The sequence below is a fragment of the Gossypium hirsutum genome, chromosome A12, assembly GCF_007990345.1.
Source record: "Gossypium hirsutum isolate 1008001.06 chromosome A12, Gossypium_hirsutum_v2.1, whole genome shotgun sequence".
In the NCBI taxonomy this organism is placed as follows: domain Eukaryota; kingdom Viridiplantae; phylum Streptophyta; class Magnoliopsida; order Malvales; family Malvaceae; genus Gossypium; species Gossypium hirsutum.
Genome location: NC_053435.1, coordinates 108,483,061 through 108,495,696, shown reverse-complemented (window position 1 = coordinate 108,495,696; position 12,636 = coordinate 108,483,061). Strand labels below are relative to the sequence as shown.

General features: G+C 31.9%; 1 long non-coding RNA gene across 2 annotated transcripts; it reads left to right on the top strand.

Annotated features, from left to right (window-relative positions):
• Positions 1–430: 430 nt before the first annotated feature.
• Positions 431–1,970, top strand: LOC107930985 (uncharacterized). Of its 2 annotated transcripts, XR_005906557.1 has the most exons (3): positions 448–599; positions 921–1,001; positions 1,082–1,970. It is a non-coding gene; the product is annotated as an uncharacterized lncRNA (long non-coding RNA). The 2 variants fall into 2 exon arrangements; XR_005906556.1 differs by having other exon boundaries at positions 431–1,001.
• The last annotated feature ends 10,666 nt before the right edge of the window (positions 1,971–12,636 follow it).

The following is a 12,636-nucleotide window of genomic DNA, read 5'->3' as shown; positions in this document are numbered from 1 at the left end:
CTTTTAATTTAAATTTGATAACTATTCTCGTACTTGAACTTTATTTTTAGTTTAAGTAAATTATAAATTTGACAATTATTTTCGTATTGAAGCCTAAATTTTCTTTTATTCAAGTTAAACTTTGAACTTGGTAATTATTCTCACATTGGAATATAAATTTTTTTTTGTTTAAGTTAATTATTGTTATTTCTTTGAAAACACTAAAATTTAGGTTCTAATATGAAAATAATTGTAAAGTTTAGGACTTATCTTACAAAAACAAAAAATTTAGATCATAATGTGAAAATAATTATTAAATTTAAAACCAAATAATAATTTAACCCTAAATGAATTGCGAATTACAGAATGAAACAAGGGAAGATGCATTTTGAAAAGGAGATACTAGTTTTAACATTATAGCCGTAAAATAGAAAGAAAAAGGGCTTAGCAATGGAGAGACACACTGCTGGAAACATCCAATTATCTTTAAGTGGGCAAACCCTTTTTTCTTCCTATAAATAGGGAGGCCTATGGGTCTCTTCTCCTATAGAGCATCCCCTACTTCCTATATGTTTTCTCACTCTCTCACATCATTCTTTAGGGAACACTTTCCTATTAAAGTAACATTTTTGGTCTTTTTTATTATGATTCTTTTGATGAGAAAACATTATAGTTCAAGGAGCATATATATAATTATATATAGTATATATGGGAGGTGTTGGTTGAAGAGGAGGCACTGGTGATTGTTGTTGACAGAAGATAGAGAGCACAGATGATGGTGTTGCATATGTGCATGCATCCCACTCCTTTGTGCTCCCTATGCTTCTGTCATCATCACCTTTCATAGCCCCTCTTTTAAACCCTAAACCCTTTGAATTACATTTCTTCTGTGCATATATGGGTTTTTTATTTTTATTTTTTATTTTTTTTGGTTCTTTCAGTTTGCAGATTTATTACAGGACTAAGAGGATGATGATGATCTTCGTCATGTTATAAACTATCTAATTTGATCTTCAACATATGTAAGTTCATGTTAGGTTCCAACATCAACATCGATTGGTATAATTTTGTTTATCTTGTCTTTTTTGACTTTCGTATACAGGTGGCTTACGCACAAATTTGAAGATAAGTCTTGGTGATGTTTTTGTCAAAACAATTCGGATGCTATGCTTTTATATGCATGTTAGATATTACCATTAAAGTGATTCCCCTTATCCAAAGGTACCACTTGCTTGTGGAAAATTCTATGTTTTTATCAATGGTATAATAGAGAATAACATGTATATATAAATATAGCCGACGTATTCATTTTCATATTCATTTTTCGGCTCTTATTGATCCATATTCAGTACTACCACCGCTCCCTTGAAAATTCAAGCTTGGAAATGGAATTGCAATATCTGCATTAACGCTAATTAATTTCTTTTTAGTATTTTTTCATGTACATTTTATGAAATATGATTAAAGTTATGATGATTTGTAACGGTTCATTTGGAAAGTGGAGAGTCAAAGGTGGATTAAGATCATCAGGATGTGGACGTTAGAGGAGAAGGTATCTTAACCCTTTTTATTTTTGATTAATAGCCTTTAAGGGGGTTCTTTTCTCTTGATTGTTCAGAGGTGATACCACGTGTTGCCTACATATTAGTTCCAGACCTTTTAGAAGTTAATAAGTTTATTAATGTCTTGTCATATTATGTATGAGTTGTACTGTTTGGAGAATAACTATCTAAGTCATGTAGTTTTAGTGATTCGACAATTATCGAATTTTATTTTTGTTTGCAATACATACAGAGAGATTTGGTCTTCTCAAACAGTAATAATGGGAGCTTGGTTGCTGCAGCATATATACATTGGATGTCAGCAGATCAACCTTGTATATATATTTTTTCATCTAATTGTTCGAACAGTATAAATTCTACGCATTGTTATAGTTTTAACCACATGTAATTATCTAGTTCATTTGATAATGCATAATAATATACTGTCAATTTCATCTCTTTATATATATATATTCTCTTTGTCTATATTTTCCCCACTTCATAGGCCACCACCACCATAGCCAATTGATATAGTTATGGCTGAAAATTAAGTCCCATAGTCCCACCCAAACTGAATGTATTTATAATCTCGCCCTCACAGCTAACACTTGAAAGCTCCTTTTTTTCCTTACCCCTTTGCTAGGGTACACAAAAAGAAGTATATGAAAATTTGAGGAAAATACTAAACAACTTGAAAAAAAAAAGGATTAACAGAGATTTATTTTTTATTATAAAAATAGAATTAACAGATCTAAAAGGGTTTTAGAAAATAAAATGGATAAATATTAAATTTATATATCAACTTTGGTCTAATGTGTAAATTGATATATAAACTTTGATTTGGTGCAGTTATATATATGAAACTTGAATTGTAGTTCACATGTATAAATGAAACTTTAATATTGATTCAACTATACACATTTAAGGAAATGAATATATATTGGATTAATATACTTGTTTGTGTAAGTAATGTCTCAACATAAAATAGTGTTGATTCTATAATATTGCCAATAATTCGTGAAAATTGAATCAAATAAAATTTTTACGTATAAAATAGCACAAAATCAAAATTCATATATAACGTTGCATAGTTGCATATTGATTCAAAGTTTATATATAGTTTTGATATTTATCCCAAAATAAAAAAAAAATGGTAATTGATTTTAAGAATTGATAAGGTAAATACAATTATTTTAGGAATCACGCACTTTAAATTGAGAATTTAAAAGCCTACCTAAATCGTGATATTTGAATGGTTTTTTAAATACAAATTGAAAATTTACAATTATTTGGATCGAATCAAAATTTTTTATTTAATTATAACGAATTATTTTTAGAAAAAATTGCTATTATTGAATATATTTATTTAATTAAAAAATATTTTTTTAAATATTTATAAAAACTTTAAAATTTTATTAAATAATATTATAAAATTATAAAATAATTTAATTTATCAAAATAAGTTTTTACAAAATTTATATAAAAATTAAATACCGAACCAAACCAAATTAAATTAACACAAACGATTTAAAATTTTAAAAGTTGTAACTGAATCCAACCAAACTAAACTTTAATTGTTCGGATAAATTATTTTTAAATATTTTCGGATAAAACTCCAAATATTGAGAAATGGCATTCAATTTCCTGTTGTGTTATTAATGAGAGCAGTAAGATAATGATACAGTGACAACCATATCTAGTATTTCTCCTCAACTTTCATTATTTATTACAAATTTGGGTTTCCTAGAATCCATGTCGTGTCATATTTCTCTTTCTTAAATTAATTTTTGAAGTTACTTGATTGATTTTTAATATGAGGATAATAAGGTTTCATCCATTAATATTTAAAGGCCCTAAATTTAGTAAATAAGTTTACACTGGTTCCTAAAATTTTTTTATTCACTTTGACTCCTAAATTTAAAAATTATTTGTAACAGCCAGTTTTCAATGAAATCGAAATAGTGGTTTCGAGACCACAAATCTGAGTCCGAAAGAAAAATTATTTTAATATTATTTTATGATTTGCATTATAATTGAAATATCGTATGAAAATTTCGTAGAGAAATTTTATCGATTACATGTCTAATTAGATGGAAAGGACCAAATTGCATGAAATGCAAAAGTTGAGTTCTTGTAGCTATAAGTATCAAATAGCTATAGATTTCAAAATTGGAGGTCCTTATATGGCAAATAGACCATTAAGAGGAGTTAGTAGATAAGTATGCTTAGTCATCCATGGAGAATTAAATAAAGAAAAGGACTAAATTGGAAAGTAAAAGATGAAAAGATGATAAATAATAAAATAAAATAAAATATCATCACTTTATCATCTTTCCCAAAATTAAATACATGGAAACCCTAGCTAAGAGAAGAGAACTCAAGCAACTAATTAGGTAAGTAATATTGTCCCATTTTTTGTAATTTTTATGTTTTCGAGATCATAATTGCTTGATGTAGCTATCTCAGGGATTAATTTGCAAAGTTGTCAAAGTATTAAAGTTTTGTCATGGATGAATATGCATGAATTATGAAATTTATGGTAGAAAATGAAATTGTTATTGATAGATAAACAACTTTTGTAAAGTGAGTTTTTATGAAATTGTGATTTAGGGACTAAATTGTAAAGATGTAAAATTCATGGAAAAATTATAAATTTTATGAAATACATGGGCTGTTAATGTTACATGTAAAAATCGACTAGGCTTGGAATAAAGATTAAATTGCATTAATTTCATTTTTCGAGCCTAGGGACGAAATCATCATTAATTAAAAGTATAGGGGTAAAATGGTAATTTTGCCTAAGATGTGAATTGAATTGAATTGAATATAAATTGTATTGAATTGAGTTAAATTTACTCGTTTAGATCCGGATAGACAAAAAACAAAATTAGATTAAGGAAAAGAGAAAGTGTTTTATTAGTAGACAACAAATCAAAGAACACTTGTCAATGTAAGTTCATGTAACTAAATTGTGTATATTTATATGTTTAAATTGAATGTTATGTATGTGTATTGTATAATTTACATGTATGAAAATCAGTCACAAATCTAATAATGCTCGATAAGTATTAAGTCCTGATTGAATAAATGAAATTCGATGGATACAAGGTTCCCGAATTGGTCGTGGTCCTGCATATGTTACGGACACACCATAGCTCTCATGAGCATCTCGATATATGGCCCTCTTGACCTTCTTGTTATATGGTTCTTACGAGCTTTTCGTTAATAGCTCTTCGGAGTATCCCGATTGGTTATGATCCTACATGTATTGTAAACACACCGCAGCTCTTATGAGCGTCCTGTTATATGACTCTTCGTGAGCTTCCCGATTAAAGGCTCTTTGTAAGCTTCCTGATTAATGGCTCTTCGGAGCTACTTGATAATATCTCGCTTGAAATTCCTGATATATGGCTATCCGGAGCTACCTGTTATTGGCTCGCATGAGCTTCCTAATTATAACTCGCATGAGCTTTTCGTTATATAGCCCAGATAAGCTTCCCGTTAATGGCTCTCAAGAGCTTCCTCTTATATGGCTCAAGAGAGGGCTTCTCGATTATATGCTTTAATGAGCACCCCCGAATATGAATTGACGGATTTCAGATTCGTACACTTCATATGTACTATCCTTGTTGTATCCATCGATATTTTAAATGATTCAACGAGTAAAGTTCCAATATGAGATGAAATGGAGTCAAGATGAATTACTATGAGAAATATTTGAAGTATAAAGATATGATATGTACATGTTCACGGACACTTGAAGTGATAAATACATGTATGTGGAAATTGAATATTTATGAGTTCATTCATGTTTTTGGTATTTATATGAATTACATAACTAACATGTTTGATGAGGATATATGTTTAGGCAATTGGCCAAATTAGTTTGAGCGTGATTAGTTAGCTTACCTTAAATGTGAAATAAATGGTAAGTTAATTTCCTATTATACGAACTTACTAAACATTAAATGCTTACTTTGTTTTATTTCCTCGATATATGGCCACATCACACTATCAATCGTCATTTTTCGGTATATTTATTAAATCAACTTTGGTATAATGACATGTATAGGTTAATTTGGCCATTGATGGCATGTAAATATTTTGTTGTGATTAGCCATTTGAATGGCTTATGTGTAATACCCCGAAAATTACTACAGTAAGAAAGTAAGATATTATCCTTGATATAGTTAAGTAAGGAAATAAAGTGACAAAAAGGGAAATTTTATTATGTCAATATTGGGAAGTATATTATGATATATTACATTATTAATTCAAGAAAGGACTAAATTGTAAAAGTGAGAAAAGTTTTGTTGCCTAAGAGTAAATACTCAAAATTTAAAGGGTTAAAGTATAAATATAAAAAATTTGAAGGATCAATAGTGTAAATATCTTAGGGGTGGAATAATCTAGAAACTAAGGAAAATGGATGAATTAGGACCAAATCGAATAAGTGAAGAATTATGAGGGAATAATCATAATTTTCCCAAATTAAGTGATGACTTAATGATGGAATTTTAAAAGATTATGAAGGGCAAAATGATAAATTAGTAAGAGAGAGAATTCTAGTATGTAATAATTATGTTGATAATATTTTTAATTAATTAATTAAATAAATATTATTTTATTAATATTTTAATAAGATATTTATGATTATTTTATTGTTTTATTTAGTATATATATGTGTGTGTGGAAAAACACACACACACACACACCATACATCATCTTTTCATGCATTTCACGTTAGAAGAGAAGAGAAGAAAGAAAGTTTTGCTTTTTTTACAATTTAATCCTTCCACAAAAAATCCACCATTTTCACCTAGAAATCAAAAGAATTTCCATAGCTACCAAGGGAGAAAAATGTTAAGGAGACTAAGGGGAATTAGAATATCAAGATGGATTCAAGAAATAAAAGCTTGAGGAGAGAGAAAAATGAAGTTAAAGATTGAAATCAATAGGACAAGGTAAGAACTTTAAGACTTCTATATGTTTTAAGTAGAGTTTCTCATGTAAGGTAATATCAAAAGCATGAAAATGATGTTAAGGTAGAGTTTTCTTATATAAGGTTCTATGTTCTTGATATATTAGTGAAGAGAAATAAGAGAAAATGATGGGAAATATTGTAGAGAATGGAAATAAGGGTGTTATAAACTTGGTAATCAATATGTTGCACTAAAACAATTTTGGACAGTAGCAATAGTTAAATTTTGAAAAATCACTAACAATTGTGGAAATCGAATCATAGGTTGAATAAAATATGAAATTAAATTTTATTGAGTTTATTTTTTCATAGAAGAAATGGTGTAAGCAATGAAATTGTAAATTGTGAGATATAATAAATTTTATGAGAAAAGGTCAGAATAATTTCGGGTTCCTCTGTTTTGAATTTGGAAAATCATAAAAAATTGGATAAAAATAATTAGGGGCTTAAATTTATATTTTTAAATCCTTAATGAGTCTATTTTCAAGAGAAACAAACAGAAACATCATCAAAATTCTGTACTAAAAGATAATTAATTTTTAGTAAAAGGTTGAAGCTGTTAAACAATAGAATAGGGGTAAGTTTGAAGATTTTACTGTACTTATTGGATAAATTATAAATTCTGAAAATTTTATGGTAGAAATATATTTGAGTCTAGTTTCAGAAACATCAAACGGTTCTTAATTTAGAATTCTATAGCTCAAGATATAAATATTTTGGTGACTATGATTCAAGTGGACAGCTTGATATGAACATATGAGAAAATAGTGGAATTATATATACATTAAGGATATGGAATGGAGAGGAGGAGGAGGAAAATATATATGAATATTTGGTTAGCATGGGTTACATTAAAGTGTTTAATTTGCATGTGTTAGGTTCGGGGACTAAATTGAATAAAAGTAAAACTTTAGAGGCAATTTTGTAAAAATATCAAAAATGACCAAATTGAGTGAAATGAATTATTTTATTGTCTAAATTAATAAATTGAATGAAATTATTAATTTAGATCAAGATTGGTTGAAAAATCGAGAAAAATAGAAAATTACCGAAATACCCCTAAATCTTGGTATTTTTGCAATTTAGCCATATAAGTTCGTGAAACCTAATCATGTGATATAAGGAAATATGAGTTGATGGTACATGAAATATTGATATAATGAATTAACTGATTTATGTTTATGAAGAAACGGTAAGAGGATGATATTTATCATGACATGTAAATATGTGATTATCTTTGATATGTTGATACAAGGAAAATAAGTATGTTTAGGGGGCAATATGTTTGATTTTGATTGGTCCCAAATATGACTGCTAGATGAAATGAAATGTTTGATAAATAAATTTGTAACTCCGGTAATGCCTCGTACCCTGTTCCGGTGACAGATACGGGCAAGGGGTGTTACATTATGTTTGATACATTTTGATATATATAAGTATATGGCCTTATCATGGTTGATATGTGTTTTGGCATAATTGATTGATGATTATAGGCAAGTTGTAACATGGTTTGAGTTGGTATATATATGAATATTGTAACGTCCCCTAACCCTATACCGTCACCGGAACAGGGTTACGAGACATTACCAGTCAGTACAGTCCAATTTCGGTCATTAATTAAAATAAATATTCACACACATCCTAGTTTTAAGACGTCGTGTAACAGCCCGATTCTGGGCCTAGTCGGAATAGTGGTTTCGGGACCACAAATCCGACGAGGGAAAGTATGGTTATTATTATATTTTTATGATCTACAATTTCACGGAAAATTTTCGTAAAAATTTCGTTCGAAAATTTCGACGTTTGGGCACTCAATTTAGTCAAAAGGACTAAATTGTAAATAGTGCAAAAGTTGAGTTCTACATCTTAGAGGTGTCTAATTGTTATGAAATTTTAAATTGGAGGTCTTTATGTGGTAATTAGACCATTAGTTAGTTGATGGACAAAAATAGACATAAGAAATGGGTGAAATAGATTTTTTTTAAATGGGGGCATTTTAGTCATTTGGTTATTAAATAGAATTAAATGGGAAAAAGATGGCAAAATATGCTCATCTTCTTCATGGTGAACGAAATCAGCAAGGGGGAAGCCATATTTAGGGTTTTTAAGCTTTCAAGCTCCATAATCAAGAAAGACGTGAAGAGTATATCAAACGAGGAAAAGAAAAGATAGTGGAGTAAAGTGCAAAATTACGATATTTTGCACCGAGGTAAGTAAACACGTGACTTAATGTATTATTTTGATATTATTTGATATATGTTGAGATTTATTTGGAATTAAAATAAATGTTTGGCAATATCCTAAAAATGTTGTTAAATCGGGAAAGGTGATAAAGGGTTGCAATATATGGGTTATGGGTTGAACACTCGGAATAAGCCGTAGTATGTTGTATATAAAAGGGGTTGCTGTGTGCTGATTCCCCGATTTATGGGTGGTGCTATGTGCGTGATCCACCATATCTTTGAAATGTGAAAGGGGTTGCTATGTGCTGATTCCCCGAGGGTTGCTAAGTGCTGATTCCCCGGTTCATTGGTGGTGCTAAGTGCGATATCCACCATATCTTTGAAATGTGAAAGGGGGTTGCTATGTGCTGATTCCCCGAGGGGTTGCTAAGTGCGATATCCATTGTATATTTGAAATGAAAGGGGGTTGCTATGTGCTGATTCCCCCGAGGGGTTGCTAAGTGATGATTCCCCGATTCAGTGGTGGTGCTAAGTGCGAGATCCACCAATAACGGTTAACATTCCGAGTGTTCAACGAAAAAGTGTGGAAGGTGAATATTGCCATATGGTGGAAATTTTTATGGGGCAATATTGAGTTGGACACTAAATCGATCCATGTATGAGATGGGAGAAAATATCAAAAACGAAAAAGGAACGATTTAATTATAAACTGTGTTGAACAACAGCAGTTGGGTAACTTTGAAAAATCACCATAAATGGTGGAAAATGAATGAGAAGCTGAATAATATATGAAATTGAAGCTGGATGTGTCTGTTTTCATATGAAAGAAATAGAATAAGCAAAAGAGTTGTATTTTTGGAGATATCTGAATTTTACTAAAACAGGGCTGGATTGATTTCGAGATCCCCTGTTCTAACTTTGGAAAATTACCAAAAATTGTAAAAAAATAATTATGGCATGAAATTTATATCCCTGGAATCCTTATTGAGTCTATTTTTATTAGAAACAAGAAAACCCATTTTTCAAATTTTGTACAGAGAGTTAAGTAAATTTTAGTGAGGAAGGGTCAGAACCGTTGGGCAGTGAAACAGGGGAAGGTTTAATGAATAAACTGTACTAATTGGCTGGGTTAAAAATTCTGAAATTTTTATGGTGAAATGGTATATGAGTCTAGTTTCAGGGAAAATTTACGGAACTCAATTTGGAGCCCTGTAGCTCCAGATAAAAATAAATTAGCGACTATGACGCAGAAAAACAGCTTGCTGGAAATTGCCTAAACAATAAAGTTATTCATGAATATGTTTATATTTTGGTGTAGTTATGGGAGTAATTACTTATTTATCATGTGTTTACTTACTAAGCTATATGCTTACTCGATTTTATTTTTCTCTTGGTTATAGCGACTTCCAACAACTCGGAAATTGGAACGAAGTCAGACAATCATCTACACTATCCTTCACATTTGGGGTATTTTACTACTAGTGTTCCGAAATTTTATGGCATGTATAGACACTTTATGTAATGTGGGATCATCATGTAAATATATGTTATGGTTCCCTTTTAAATGTAGTGTTTATTAATAGTTAAACTATATGTGTGTTTATACAAATGAAATTGGTTGGTATATTGGAATGTGTTCTAAATTTGCAGGAGGTTTAAGCAAAAATAAGTAGGAATGCTGTCGAAAATTTTTAAAAATTTAGTAATACCTCATACTCTGTTCCGGTAAGGAATACGGGTAAGGGGTGTTACATTTTAGTGGTATCAGAGCTACGGTTTAGTCGGTTCTCGGACCAATAAAATACGTGTGGAAGTCAGTCTATACATGCCATAAAATTATTGTGATAGTGTGATGATTTCTGACAATTTAAAATTTTGTTTTATATAGTAAATGGATCCTGATCGAAGTGTGGCAGATGATGTTGAAAGTAACGCGCTGGCTCTCGCGCAAGGGACCGCGCAGGAAGAGAGTAGACATGAGACACATGGACAGGATGAGGCTCGGGAAGCCTTCCTCCGAATGATGAGTGATTGGTATATAAAATATGTCTGTGTAAATCCGAATGTTCCTCCTCCTCCACCCCTCCTATTCCTCAACCGGTCCCCGTAGCTCCACGGAGTGCCGAATTGGTGAGATCAAGTAAGCCACCTGTTGATAGAATTCGAAAGCATGGGGCTGAAGATTTTAGGGCCAATGTTGATGATGATCCGGAAAAAGCCGAGTTTTGGCTTGAAAATACTATTCGGGTATTTGATGAATTATCTTGCACCCCTGAAGAATGTTTGAAATGTGCTGTGTCTTTATTGAAGGATTCGGCATATCGTTGGTGGAAAACATTGATATCGGTGGTTCCAAAAGAAAGAGTTACTTGGGACTTCTTTCAGGAAGAATTTAGAAAGAAATATGTAAGCCAACGATTTATTGATAAAAAATGCAAAGAGTTTCTCAGGTTGAAACAGGGCCGAATGTCCGTAGCAGAATATGAACGGGAGTTTGTTCGGCTTAGTAAATATGCCCAGGAATGTGTGCCTACGGAGGCTATTATGTGTAAAAGATTTGAAGAGGGGCTAAATGAAGACATCAGATTGCATGTTGGGATTTTAGAGTTAAAAGAATTTGTGGTGTTAGTTGATCGGGCCTGTAAAGCTGAAGAACTGAGTAAAGAAAAGAGAAGGGCAGAGATGGAATCTCGAGATGTAAGGAAGAGGACAATGGGCAGAACATTTCAATCTCATTCGAAGAAGTTTAAAGGGATGGATCCACGACCAACTGGTTCAGTTGGGTATTCACGCAGAGACCGAGGGAGGTCGTATTCTGGAGCTACAACTCGAGCTACCTCTGTAGCAAGTGTGGGCAATGTAGGAAACACCCGGCCTGAATGTCAACAGTGTGGCAGGCGACATATTGGTGAGTGTTGGGGATTTAACGAGCTTGTTTCAGGTGTGGTTCCCAAGAGCATTATGTAAGAGATTGCCCTGAGAGAAGAGAGGAAGAAATTTGCCAAGAGCTGGATCGAGTGATATTGTTAGTAGAGGGAGACCGCCGAGAAATGTGGGAAGCAAAGTCAGTGGTAAAAGTGTGATGAAAGATGCAGCTGGAGGATCAGAAATTAGAGCGCCTGCCAGGACTTATGCCATACGTGCTCGAGAGGATACCTCATCTCCCGATGTGATTACTGGTACGTTTTCTCTTCATGATATAGATGTTATTGCTTTGATTGATCCCGGCTCTACTCATTCATATGTATGCATGAAATTGGTATCTAGTAAGAAATTGCCTGTTGAAAACACTGAATATGTAGTTAAAGTATCAAATCCATTAGGCAAGTATGTCTTAGTTGATAAGATTTGCAAGAATTGCCCCTTGATGATTCAAGGTCACTATTTCCTGGCTAATTTGATGTTGTTACCATTTGATGAGTTCGATGTTATTTTGGGGATGGATTGGTTGATATTGCATGATGCCAAGGTGAATTGTAGACAGAAAATTCTTGAATTAAAGTGTGAAAATGGTGAAATTCTCCGGATTGAAACAGAGGAGCCGAATAAGTTGCCTATGGTGATTTCGCACATGTCTGCTCAGAAATACTTGAGAAAGGGATGTGAAGTTTATCTTGCTTATGTGTTGAATACTGATATAACTGGGTCGAAGCTTGAATCAGTGCCGGTAGTCTGTGAATTTCCAGATGTATTTCCAGAGGAATTGCCTGGGTTACCTCCGATTAGAGAAGTTGAGTTTTCTATTGATCTGTTACCTGGTACTGCACCGATTTCTATTGCACCGTATCGAATGGCTCCGACTGAGTTGAAGGAATTAAAAGCTCAGTTACAAGAGTTGACAGATAAAGGATTTGTGAGACCGAGTTTTTCTCCTTGGGGTGCTCCTGTATTATTTGTGAAAAGAAGGACGGCTCTATGAGACTTTGTATTGACTATCGTCAGCTCATAATGA